Source organism: Chanos chanos, chromosome 8, assembly GCF_902362185.1.
Source record: "Chanos chanos chromosome 8, fChaCha1.1, whole genome shotgun sequence".
Lineage (NCBI taxonomy): Eukaryota > Metazoa > Chordata > Actinopteri > Gonorynchiformes > Chanidae > Chanos > Chanos chanos.
The window spans coordinates 35,148,247-35,160,366 of record NC_044502.1 but is presented as its reverse complement, the minus strand read 5'-3'; positions in this window follow the sequence as shown (position 1 = coordinate 35,160,366).

Below are 12,120 nucleotides of genomic sequence, written 5' to 3'. Positions count from 1 at the left end.
TTTTTTTTTTTTTTACCCTGGTCTGTTGAAACATGTTGGATACAGTCAAAAATACAGAGCACTGATGATCTTAATCAGTTCCATCTGCATAAGAAGGTAATGGAGGGATCTCTCAAAACAGAGCATCTCATATAAAGAACAGAACTGCAGACGGCCGCCTGCAAAACACTGATGCTTCCAAATCAAATCATCTTTCATTGCGTCTTCTTAAATTTAACTCCAGCTCAGGAAAATCATGGTAGTAGATATGACTTCCCTTATAAGAAGGGTTTCACTTGTAAAAAAAAAAATCTTGGAGAAAAAATAACAATGGAAAATATTTTACGATTAAACAGGTTTGTTTGTATATAGAAGTTCTGTCACAAACCTCATATACTAGATAGTGTCTGTTCTCAGAAGACTGATGGAAAGATATTGCCTGGAACAAAGATGAGACTTTCAAGTTTATGTGTACATGATTACAAGACATCTTTTCCACTGTGATTGGGGCAGGTGCAGTGTGACATGTTAACTCTGAATGTTTGTTTTAGACTGTGGCTCCAGATACTTAACACAAAGCTGTGGGATGATTTTTGGAAAGGCTTCGAAAACCGCTGCCCAGTTGTCCAATTCTATCCACTGGAAGTGTTTTGGTTCCTTTCTTGCTTCTCTCTGAGCAGCAAAGAAACCGAGATAACCCAAAAGTGAGCTCCAGTCAGTTGGATATAACCTCACAGAACATCCAACTTCATATTGTGAAAATATGATGGAAAAGGATCTGCGCATACAGTCACTCTCAAGGGAAACACATTTTTATGCTGTTGCTTCTAGGAGACAGTATTCTGACTGAGTAGGCCAAAAGGTTAGGGGAATGACCTCCATGTATTATCTGTCCAAATGTTATTTTATTTCATTGCTCCCCACACTCATCTCTGCTGATTTTTACCATGCTTGTTTACTGTATCCAACAACACACACGTCCTGAGCAGTAATTACGCCATCATTTTGTTTTGTCACACCCGTAATCAGACATCAATACACTACTTTATAGGCCACCTTTTGGGGTGACTACTTTGATCACCTAATTGTTCTCTGTAACTCCTGCCTCTCTCTTATTGTAATCAGTACTGAACTTGTTGTGTGTGCTAGCAAGCAACTATTTCACTATTAAATAAATGCAGTGATGATGTCATATGTGTTTTGTGACAAAATGATTGATTGAAACTAGAACACAGTTTAAGAGTCTCAAAGCCCAGAAATATATGACAATGATCTAGATTTAAACAGTAGATAAGAAATAATTTGCCTACTGTCTGATCAGTTCACTCCCATGAGATAACAAAAAGCAGTATCCGATCGTGAGACACCTCTCTACAGAGCAAAGAAGATCATGCTGGAGCCTAAATCTTTCCCAACACTGCCTGTTGAGACCTTGTTCAGACCGCTGCTCCTTAACACGGACAGGCTGTTTCCTGGGGTTCTTTCAATTGCCACAGCACAAGCAAATGTAAAACTAGAGTTAAAACAGGTTAGAAGGGAAGAGGGACACTGAGAATCAGCAGTGTGAGGACCAGTTGTGGTGGTGGGTGAGTAGGTACAAGGGGAGGTCAAAGGTAGAAGTTCAAGTAGCCTCCATGGACCAACCAAATCTTTTAGTGGAATATCAGATGTTTAGCCCCATCCCACCCCCAGCCCCTAACCCACTGGCACAGATGCTTGGGTGCTGACCTGACCCAGGATCACCGAAGCCAGTCTGAAGGGGTTTGGTGCATGTCTCATGGGGAGTACAATTATTGAGCTCCAGAGTTAGGCTCAATTTAAAATTTAAGTCCAGTCTGTTTTAGGGAATGAATGGTAATTTAATACATAGCATCCATCTTTTCATCTTTTCATCTTTCTTTTTCAGTTCTTGGGTCAAAACTGTTCACTGCTTTTGTCTGTGGCAATAGATTGAAAAAAATAGGAAAGTTTTCTTTTACTATAAACATTTAGTTTGTCTTACAGGAAAGCACTGACTCAATTTCCCAGCATCAAAATATGCAACCACTTTTGGATTCATATGAGGGGAACTGGAAAAGAACAGCACAAGAACCAGCAGTCAAATCACATCAGTATCTTTTTGAACATGAATAACTGATGGATGACTGTGCCAGGCACTCAGATGAGTCACTAGTTGAAAGTAATAAGGACTTGAACCCTGAAACATTGCTGGTATGATGTCATCATAACCTTTGCTGTCAGTGTTGATCCTCATTGTCTGGTTTGTAAATTACATCACACAATCAATTCTGCCGAATTTCTGAATCATTCTCCTGATTACCTGATGAGAAAATGAAAACAATTTTTTTTGTAAAGATTATTTGTGGAAATCATTATAATTTCAGTAGAAAAGAAAAAAAAAAGAAAAGTTTTAAAAAAAAAAAGTTTCAGGAAAAACGAAAAGTTTGTAAGTCCTTAAATCATTTTAAATTCTCTGAATGCCTAAATAAACAGAAAGACGTCAGGCTAGAATTCCACAAGCTGATGATTAATGAGTACATATGGGACAGAGCAGAATTCAGAGTTTTGATTGGTGGGGTTTTACTATGTGGCCTCTGCATGTTTAAAATTCCACAGTGGCATGATGATGATGGTGACTCTGTATTGCAAGTTGGAAGCTGATGTGGGGTTCACTGTCCTGTTCTATTCACCATTTACCAGCTGGAGAGTGAGGTCAAAGGTCTCATCTACAAGGAAAGGGTCAGGGCAACCTTCAGCTGAGCAGACGATGGCCAGAGCAACAGTCACTTAAAGTCTGACTATGTAAGAGAGCAAGAGAGAGAGAGGGAGGAAGAGAGAGAGAGACAGAGAGACAGAGAGACTCTCCTCTGTGTTTTCCCGAGTGTTCGGGTGGCCCGTTCTCCCCCGGGTAGAACTAAGCCCTGGCCTACTGGTGTCACATTACCTTCGTGTTTGTTTTGTTTTTTCCTTCCCTGTTCTTGGGTGTTGTGAATCCGAAGGAGCCGTAAAAAGGGAAACGCAAACCTTTCAGCCATAACAGTAATGCATCCTGAGTGAAACTTAAGACAGCCATTAAGCTAATGGGCCACTCAGGCTGCAGTAACTGCCTCTTCAGGTTTCAGTCACAGAGGCCCCCGGAATTCATATTGATATAAACATTGTGCAACAAGTCACATTTATGAAGCATTAAATAGACTTTGATGGCTGCTCTCAGGTAAACCAAATTCAAGCCAGGTGTCGGTTGTTATTTCAATCAAAAGTACATGGTTTGTGGGGCCTCTTCTGCATGAAAACTAAGTACTGGTTCTGGTCTTAAATAATGGAGCAACTGTGTCAATCTGTGATCTGTGTTTGTGAGATCCAGCTTGGTCAGGGTCATATGTGAGCAAAGTGACAGTGATGGATCATGCTTTGCAGCAGTGCTGGTGGATGAAGCAAGGGCATGGATGGGTCAGGACTCCCACAAACAGAACACATCCATATATCTCACACCAGGGTAAAAAACCTCAACAACACATCCATAAACATAACAAATAACACAGCAGATTAAAGTAACCGCCACAAAGTAACAATTATTCTGACTTTATTTCTAAACCGTGTCAGAGTGATCCACAGCAAAGAGGAAGTTCATGAATAAAACCATAACAGTTACAGTGGATAACTTCATTAGTGTGATTTTTAGTGTCTCTGAGCCCCTGGCTAAGTGTGCATTACACATCAGGCTCCCATTAGAGGTTACAAAGAAAAAGAAGTGAAATTAGAGAAATAAATGAAAGTAAGCAGAGGAGTCTTATTCATAAGTTGGCCATAAGTATAATGATTTTCTTCAACTGATATAACATTATTCTAAGCACTGCCATTGTGTAGCAGATGGATGACCTTGAAACACCAACAAAAATAACTAGAATGAATTTGGCTTAAAGTGCAGCCAGGGTGAGGGTTTTTTTTTTTTTTTTTAATCTTGGAGCCTCTTTGAAAGTGCTCCATTTACAGTGTTTATTCTTGGTTAGTCAGGCAGCATACACATACATGCAGACAGAATGACCCAGAGAGAGGGAAAGATGGAGAGCAAAAGAGAGAGAGAGAGAGAGGAGATTAGGATATCGTCTCATGGGCTCCAGCAATCTGTCTCAAATCTGTTTGTTTTTATCAGTGAGTTAGTGATACCGTCTTCAATTAGAAGGGAAGTGCTTTTTTATGGGTTTCTCTACGGTGACGTAGCTCTCAAATACTAAAGAGCGCTCGCTGTGTTCATCATAAAGCTTGTTGTGAGGTCCAAAGAAATCGAAGATGATGTAAGCTTCTGCCCTCAAAAGTTTCTCACCTGAAAAGAACCTCCACCACTGACACATAGATCCAAAATAACATTGCAAATTGAAAATATACACCAGAAAACAACATTTCTATGCAAAAGAGATATGCGCCCATACACATGCAGTGATTCATGTTTCCAATCATGGGTGCCATACGCTGGCAGAGTTTTATGCATCAGACGCTCAGCCAGTTCAATGGAGAGCCAATGCTGTATGAACTGAATAACCCCAACCCAAATCCGAATGAGCTGTCATACTGGCATGATCTAAACAGCGTACATTTGCGATGAAAAGAAGCGCAGGATTCAATATTCCCTTGTAAAAATTTGCATCACAATATTAATGAACTGTACCAAACTGATAAACCACTTACGTAAATTAAACAATTTCATTTTCATGAATGCCAGATACTTTTTGCATCCTCTGTCCCTTCTATCTCTGTTACCATTTAAGATGGTGTGTATGCTAAAACACACCAGCTTTTCGAAGGATAATGCTTCACGTACCAGTGATGCTCGGATGGACGGCTTAATAAGACGAAAGAGAGAGAGAGAAAAGGTGGATAAGAGAGAAAACTGGAGAAAGTGCAAAGCAAAGAGGTGAAGAAGGAATGACTGACAGAGAGAGAGAGGGAGAGAGAGAAAGAGAGAGAGAGAAAAGGGGAGTGAAAAAGGAGAAAAAGAGGGAAAAAGAGAGAGTGTAGCATAACCAGAGTAGTTTCCCATCACCGTGCTGTGCTCAGTCTCAACAGTAGGCAGACCCCTGAGAGGAGCCTCCAAAAGCCGCCCGCATAAAAGCTCCGAGACACGGGAAACAGGTTTCATTTCCCTCTTTGTGTGTTCCTGTGGCATGGAGGTTGACACCCCCTCCCCAATCTCCAACAATGAGCGGATGTGTGAGAGTCATGGAGCGGGGGTCTCCAGCCTGAGGACAAGGGTGTAAATACCAGGCCTCCCCGCGTAGCCGCTGATACACAGGGGCGGGGGCTGAGCTCCGTGTCCCCCCGCCTCACCCCAGCAGGGACCCTGGAGAGTAATGAGTAGGGGACGGCAGGGCTGGGATTCCAGGCTGGCTCTTTGGAGAAGGCCTTTCTCAGTGCTCGGCAGGCAGCGTGGACACAACCTGCAGGCGAGGATTCCTGCGCCATCATGCCTTATTCCTCTGACGACCGGACTAATCACACCTTTCTCACCAGCCTGGCTAATATCACTTATTCCATCCTCCTCTCCCTACGGCTGTTACTATAGCCAGTCGACCCCCTTTCTTCTTACTCTCTTGTTTAAGTGTCTCGCTACTGTTCGTGCTATATTAGTGGGGTTTTTTCTTTCCTTTTTTTTGCCTGTCTCTCTCACCTGTAACCTCTTTCCCTCCTTCATTTCCTCTTGAGTCTGTTCTTTGTTCCTGTGTTGTTACCCACTCCTTTCTCCATAACCTCCCCTGTTAAACTGACACTGAGTCAATTCACATACATAATTAAGGGAATACCTTCTTATGACAAAAACACTCTGGGTGGCCTTTGCACGCGCACACACACACACACACACACACACACACACTCCTGTGACCTGTGTCCACATTTTTTTTTCAGATATCTTTGAACAGACCATGGGAAAAGACCCTTTTGTGGACAGCCCAACCCAATAAAACCTCATTAACATTAATTTTGCGCTAACATGCCATGCACTGGGGGTGAGCTACACAGGTCATGGATCAGCAGCGCAGGGTGCCAACTGAAGTTAATTATAGTCTCACCACTGGTTCTCAGGCACAGAACTCCCTTAGAGTGAGAGAAATCCAACAAAGACACTAATATAGCAGGAACAAGCATCTAGTTAGTCTAGTACCTCAGGAAGAACAGATGACTACACACACACTCCTCATCTAAGATGAGATAAATGAAGGCCTTAATGATTTGATATCATTTAATTCACAGAAATGCCACTTAAAATGATTTTAAGGGGTTATAGCTTTTGCTTACTACCTGTTTGACAACAAGCTTCTCTCTGGTACTGTCTTCAGGATTATCAGTAATAAAACAAAAAACAAGATAAAGCCAGTTAGTGTGCCAGTATCACTTCGGAGAAGAGTTAAGGAGGGACAACTTGCTCATAAACAGAGCCTAATGAAATCCTGAATTCTTTATCATTTTTAATTCTATACCTTTTTCCTTTTTCATATCTGTTCAGAATAAATTTGTGAGTTTGTAAGAATGTTTGAAGCTTTCTGAAACGACACTGGGACAACTGTGTGGGTGTTAGACAAAGCTTTAACACCTCCCAGTGAAATGAGGATTTTTGTGAAGGGCAGTGCTATTTCTGTGCATGTGTGTATGTTTAGGTTTGTGAGGGAAAAGTAAAGGGTTCAGACGGCCTCCAGTGAGTTTGGCGAGCTCTCTAGGGGGTGGATTTGAGGGTTTACACTTTATTTTCACAGCATTACATGAGGAATCCATCCTGTTTACCAGGGATTCCTGTCCGGACAGAATGCAACCCTTCAAGAAGTTCTCTTTCTCTGAACAAGAGGAGAACGAGAGCAAGAGAGAGAGAGAGAGAGGGAGACATGCTCCTGGACACTTGGCTCAATCATGGAGACAGGGGTCCATAATCTCTTTGGACCAGGTAGGTACCCACAGACGGTGAGGAGTATACATCGGAAAATATTTGTGAGGCGAGCACCTTTGTGTCTGAGACGTGTAGTAGACAGGTATTTAGCACCGGATATTACTGTAGTCTCAGCGACCAGTCTTCCTAAACAACAGTGTGCATATCTCAAAGATTAATATCAAAATTAAAATGCAACGTCTCTTTATATTAACTACCGAGGGAGGCCTCTTTTGTATCAGCCCTACAGAGTTGCTATGGGAACAGGGGCCTCATTCTGTCTTTGGGGAAGCATTGATTCATCCAGGAGGCAAGGAGCGGTTACCACTATTTGCACTGACAGATTTATCCATTCAAAATATCACTTTCCCTCTCTCCCCTCACTAGGAAAAACATGGCCTTTAAACTCTTCATCCAGTAAACATGATACATAATTTCATTTATTTTATCCTTTTTTCCTCAGATGGAGTTCAAGATGAGGGGAAAAGCATTTGGTAACTGTGTGCCTCTGATTTGCACAAGCACGAAGAGGCAAGAGGGATGGCGTGCTTTTCCTTCTGTTGGTATCCAAGCAATCTTTCCATGTTGGTAACAGCGGCCTTTTACCCTGGACGCAGTGAGTCATCCCAAGGGAAGTGTGTGTGGTTAATATCAGCACACAGCTGTACCAGAGGTGACTGAAATATGAGTGTAAACGGGGATGATCTGTTCTTCTCTGGCCATTTCAGAACACCCCTTCCAGAATTGCTCCTTTAAACGGACACATCACAGAACACATTCATCATCTGTAGATGTCTTAAAACACAGAGTGTTTTGCCGGATCCACAGGTGGTCTGATAACCAGAGAAAAAAGGGGGAAAAAAAAGGAGTGCCTTCATGCACATATATTTATCCAGATGGTCATCATGGCAGCATGGCTTTTTATTGGAGGACCGTGACATGCATGCTACACAAGTGTGAGCCCGGATTTGGATTTTAGGAGAGCTCTGAATCCAATCACATGATACATTAATGAGCCACATGTCCACATATAAATTCCAAAAGTCACACAGCCACTTCTCTTCGCCTGGAGCAGCTAGTTTTGTTTGTTTGCAGTTTTGGCTGATATCGGAGAGAAACCCTCTCTCATCCAGTCACGTCCGCCGCAGCTCAGACAAAGTAAAACTCTCAGATATATGTGGGCACGCCGAAACGGTCAAAAGGCATTGGAAATTCAATAGAAACAAAACAAAACAAAATAACAGTATTGTGATTGAAAGAGGCTAAAGGGTGAGCTTTATATTGAAGCTCACGTTTTTGGAAGGAAAAAAAAAAACAATACACACACAATAAGTACAAAGACCGAAATAAGTTGGAGTATCTGATGGTATGGGTTTCTTTTGTTTATTTACTGAGGCCACGTTCACAACTGCACCTTAAAACCTAAATATGTAAAATAGTATTTCGAGCTGCTTCTATATTAAAAAGAGTTGTATTCTTGGAAGAACAACAACTATAAACAAAACTTGCAAAGCTGAATCCCTGCTTTCAAAGATGCACATGGGCCTTACTCATTTACATCCAATCACTCGGTATTAATCATATAGTCAAGGGGTTCCCAATTAAGGGGTTCACAGATCTCCAGGGGTTCATTGCAGTAATTCAGAGGGCTCATGAAATTGTGGTGCAAACCTAGGTGTCAAGTTAAATTTAGTTAAAATCTCAAGGGGGTACTTGAGGAAAATAATTTCAGTTGTTGGGGTTCAGCTGTCAAAAAAAGGTTGGTAACTACTGGTCCAGTCAATAAGCTAATGATGACGTCATAATTTCAGCCAAAACTACTCTCAGTCTATGTGTGCACCTCACTCACATTTGCATACAGAACCAAGGCTGGGCTTTGTAAGGAGAAAGTATTTTTCTTTGTGTGCAGTGGCGAAGGATAAAAATGACAACTTGTGGACATATAATTCTATAAAAGTAATGTCCAATGGAAGTAACATCTCAGACTATACGTATTTGCAAAACTGATAAGCTCCAACCATGAATGTCTTCAGCTAATAGGCTATCTAACCTGATGGTCTGATGATCAAAAACTTCATCACCACTACATACCATTGAAATCCTCACTCACACTTTATGTACATCTGGCTACTAAGATGCTTAAGTTTTGAATGTTACGTCACTTTATATAGATTTCGCCCAGGAAGATTGTTTTGAACATACAGGCATACAAGGGCAAGGAGGAAAAAGTGAATGAGAAAAGTACAGGAGAAAGTGAGAAGCCTGCAGGTTCTCATGAGAAAACATCCCTCTTTCAAGAGTTAACACAACAAAGATAAGCTGGGTAAGTGTACCAAAATTAGATTATAGCTTGTGTATGTGGGAAAGCATGGTAAGTTATACAAAAAAGAGGAGTCAGCAACAACAAAAATGGAAACAAATGAATCCTACAGAAAAACAGAGGTTTCCCAGCATACCTCAAAGTCAAACAAAAATGCTTAACCGAACACAAAAAGTTTGCAACGGTCACCCCAGTTTTCAGACTCAAACCTAACCAAAAATTTGTGGTTCAAACTGAGGAGAGCACTCAAAGGATTTTGACACATTTGCATGAAAGAAAAAATGGTCTATCACTGTATTGCATGTTTATATCAGTTTCATGAAACATTGCAGAAAGGGTGGTAAAGAGTATTGAAAAGAGACCGTGATTTCAGGGTCTGTCTTTCATTTATTTCAGAATGATTATTTAATTTAGAATTTGAGGGGAAAAAGTTGTTTCGGTGAATTACTACGAAAATATAATATTTTCATTTGTTTGAGAATTACAGAGCTCAGAGCAAATATAACTAATTCTATCGTGATTTTTGTTCTCCTTTCTTAGCGATATGAATAATAGAGGGTGAGGTTTGTGTACGTAAAATATTTCAAGATGAAGGTAATTTCTCAATGAATTCTGCCAATGTAATTACATTGTGCTGGTAAAATAGCTTTTAATTCTAATACACACTCGTGGCTCCTTTCATGCATCCTGTTGTGCAGCTAGAAGGAGTAAAAAAGACGCTCTCAAAACGTTTTCATTGGAGGTGAAGTGTGGTTTTCAACACGTTCCTTATTCCAAAGCATAGTGGTTTCTGAGTCACTGCGATTTGACCTCATCGGGTTATGAAAAAAAGATGATTATGGAGGATATCATCTAAGTGGAGTAATAAATGTAGCATAAAGAGATGGAGAACACAGGAATTTAAGGAGCTCTCATCACATGCTTTGAAAAGGAGCTGCAGTGCATTCAGTCTCTCTCTGACCAAGCAAGACATTGTTGACAGAGGCAGAGATGGCATCCACTGATAGAGTCTGCTCATCATCACATCCCTCTCCAGGGCAGCAGTTTTGGGTGAGAGAAGGCACAGGCAAAGAGGAATCTACAACCAACTGGACTTGGGTTGACCAGCAGTGACCTCATTTCTTACAGTGTCACAGTGCAAAGCTGAAATGTTCGTATAAACTCTACGGGAGTGCGGACAAAAGCCATAAATAATGTCGAAATGACAGACAGACAAAGTGAAATGGAATAAAGAAAACATACAAGGCCTCTGGGCAACAGGAATTCCTCCAGGAATGGGCTCTCTGCTGGATATTACTGTCAGCGTGGGATGATGAAATGCCTCGGCCAATGAGAACATAATTTCTTTCCCCAAATTCAGAGAAAAAGAAACCCCAGTGTCTCTGTGAAAGAGTCACCTTGGTTGTTCATGATTCAAACAATAAATACACTGCTGGATGAAATGGAGAGAGTGCCCTAGTTCATGCTATCGAATCTGTCAAGCACCTCCCAGCCTCCCAACATACACACATCATCCAGCCCCACCACTAGCCAAAAAAAAGAGTCCCATAGTCTTTTCTATGTAGCCATCAAAACTGTTCCAGATCTGTGGCCAGTACACTTGAAATTCTAAATTAGGTTTGATGCAATTCAATATCGGTCAAAACTGAGAATTAAAAAAATACAGAAACAAGAGTGCAGGAGGTATCTTGGAAGGCTTCTAAGTTCACAGTACCTCCATTCTCTTTGTCTGAGAGTGATCTCTGTTGTCTGAGGAGGCTCTGTTGTGATGGCTTCCCCCCCCTTGATATCGCATGAACCTCTTGTTTTTGGCCGTTTCCAGTCAGGTTATGGCAGAAACTCAAAGTCAACTGCATTCAAGAATTGTAACAACAAATTACCCAGAAATTTTTTTCACAGATGTATTGATGGGATTTAGAAAGTGCATAAGCAAAATCAGACAGCCATGATCTCTGGTAATGAGGTGGTTTCACAACTGTCTACGTATGACTTACATGATGACTTCATGTGGCCATTATATACACACACATACATACATACAGACATACACACACATCTATCTATCTATCTATCTATCTATCTATCTATCTATCTATCTATCTATCTATCTATAATGCATATTACATGCTGTGCTCATTCTTCACAATGAAATCAGTATGTGAAATATTCATATTAGAGTGCCTGGTGAAATCAGACGGAGAGGGAACTTAAGCATTACCTGTTGTCATTTTGAAATGACAATAAAGGGAAACTAAGAGTCTTAAGAGCAACGTTAAAAAGAGCACTGACTATCATGCACATAAATGGCGGTCTCTTAGCAGTGTCTGCTCTGAAGTGGTAACTCATAAACTGTCTCTGAATGTTTATCTTATGGGATGCTACCAGAGGAGCCCAGGAGAACCTGTTAATTGAGATGCCTGGGAGTACAAAGTTTTGGCTATGGATAACCAGACTCAAACCAATAACTCTAAAATCACCCCCCCCCTTTTTTCCCTTGTGAGATTCCTGTCTTGATAGGTTGTAAAAACATTTCTTTTCAAATAAACATAATTTGAGATACCACTGGCTGAAAAACTAACTAGCAAACTGGAACAATATCAGTTGGCTTCTTGTGATTTCTTAACTACAGAGGTAGAGGGTTTGTCTTGAGTCATACTTGTGTAGCTACAGCTGAATACACTGGATGGCCATACAAATGTTGTGAGAGGAAAGAACTTAACTCAGTTTGTGTTTTGTAAACATTTAAGCAAACATTAGCTATATGAGGTAAATGAAGCTATCATTGCACAGAAGCAACCACTCACACAAGACTAGATTTCCAAAGAAAGGGCCCAAGAGTTCCAGCAACTCCAGGGAATCTCCATCAGCAACAGACACAACAGCAAGGGGGGGGGGGTTTGTCGCATGA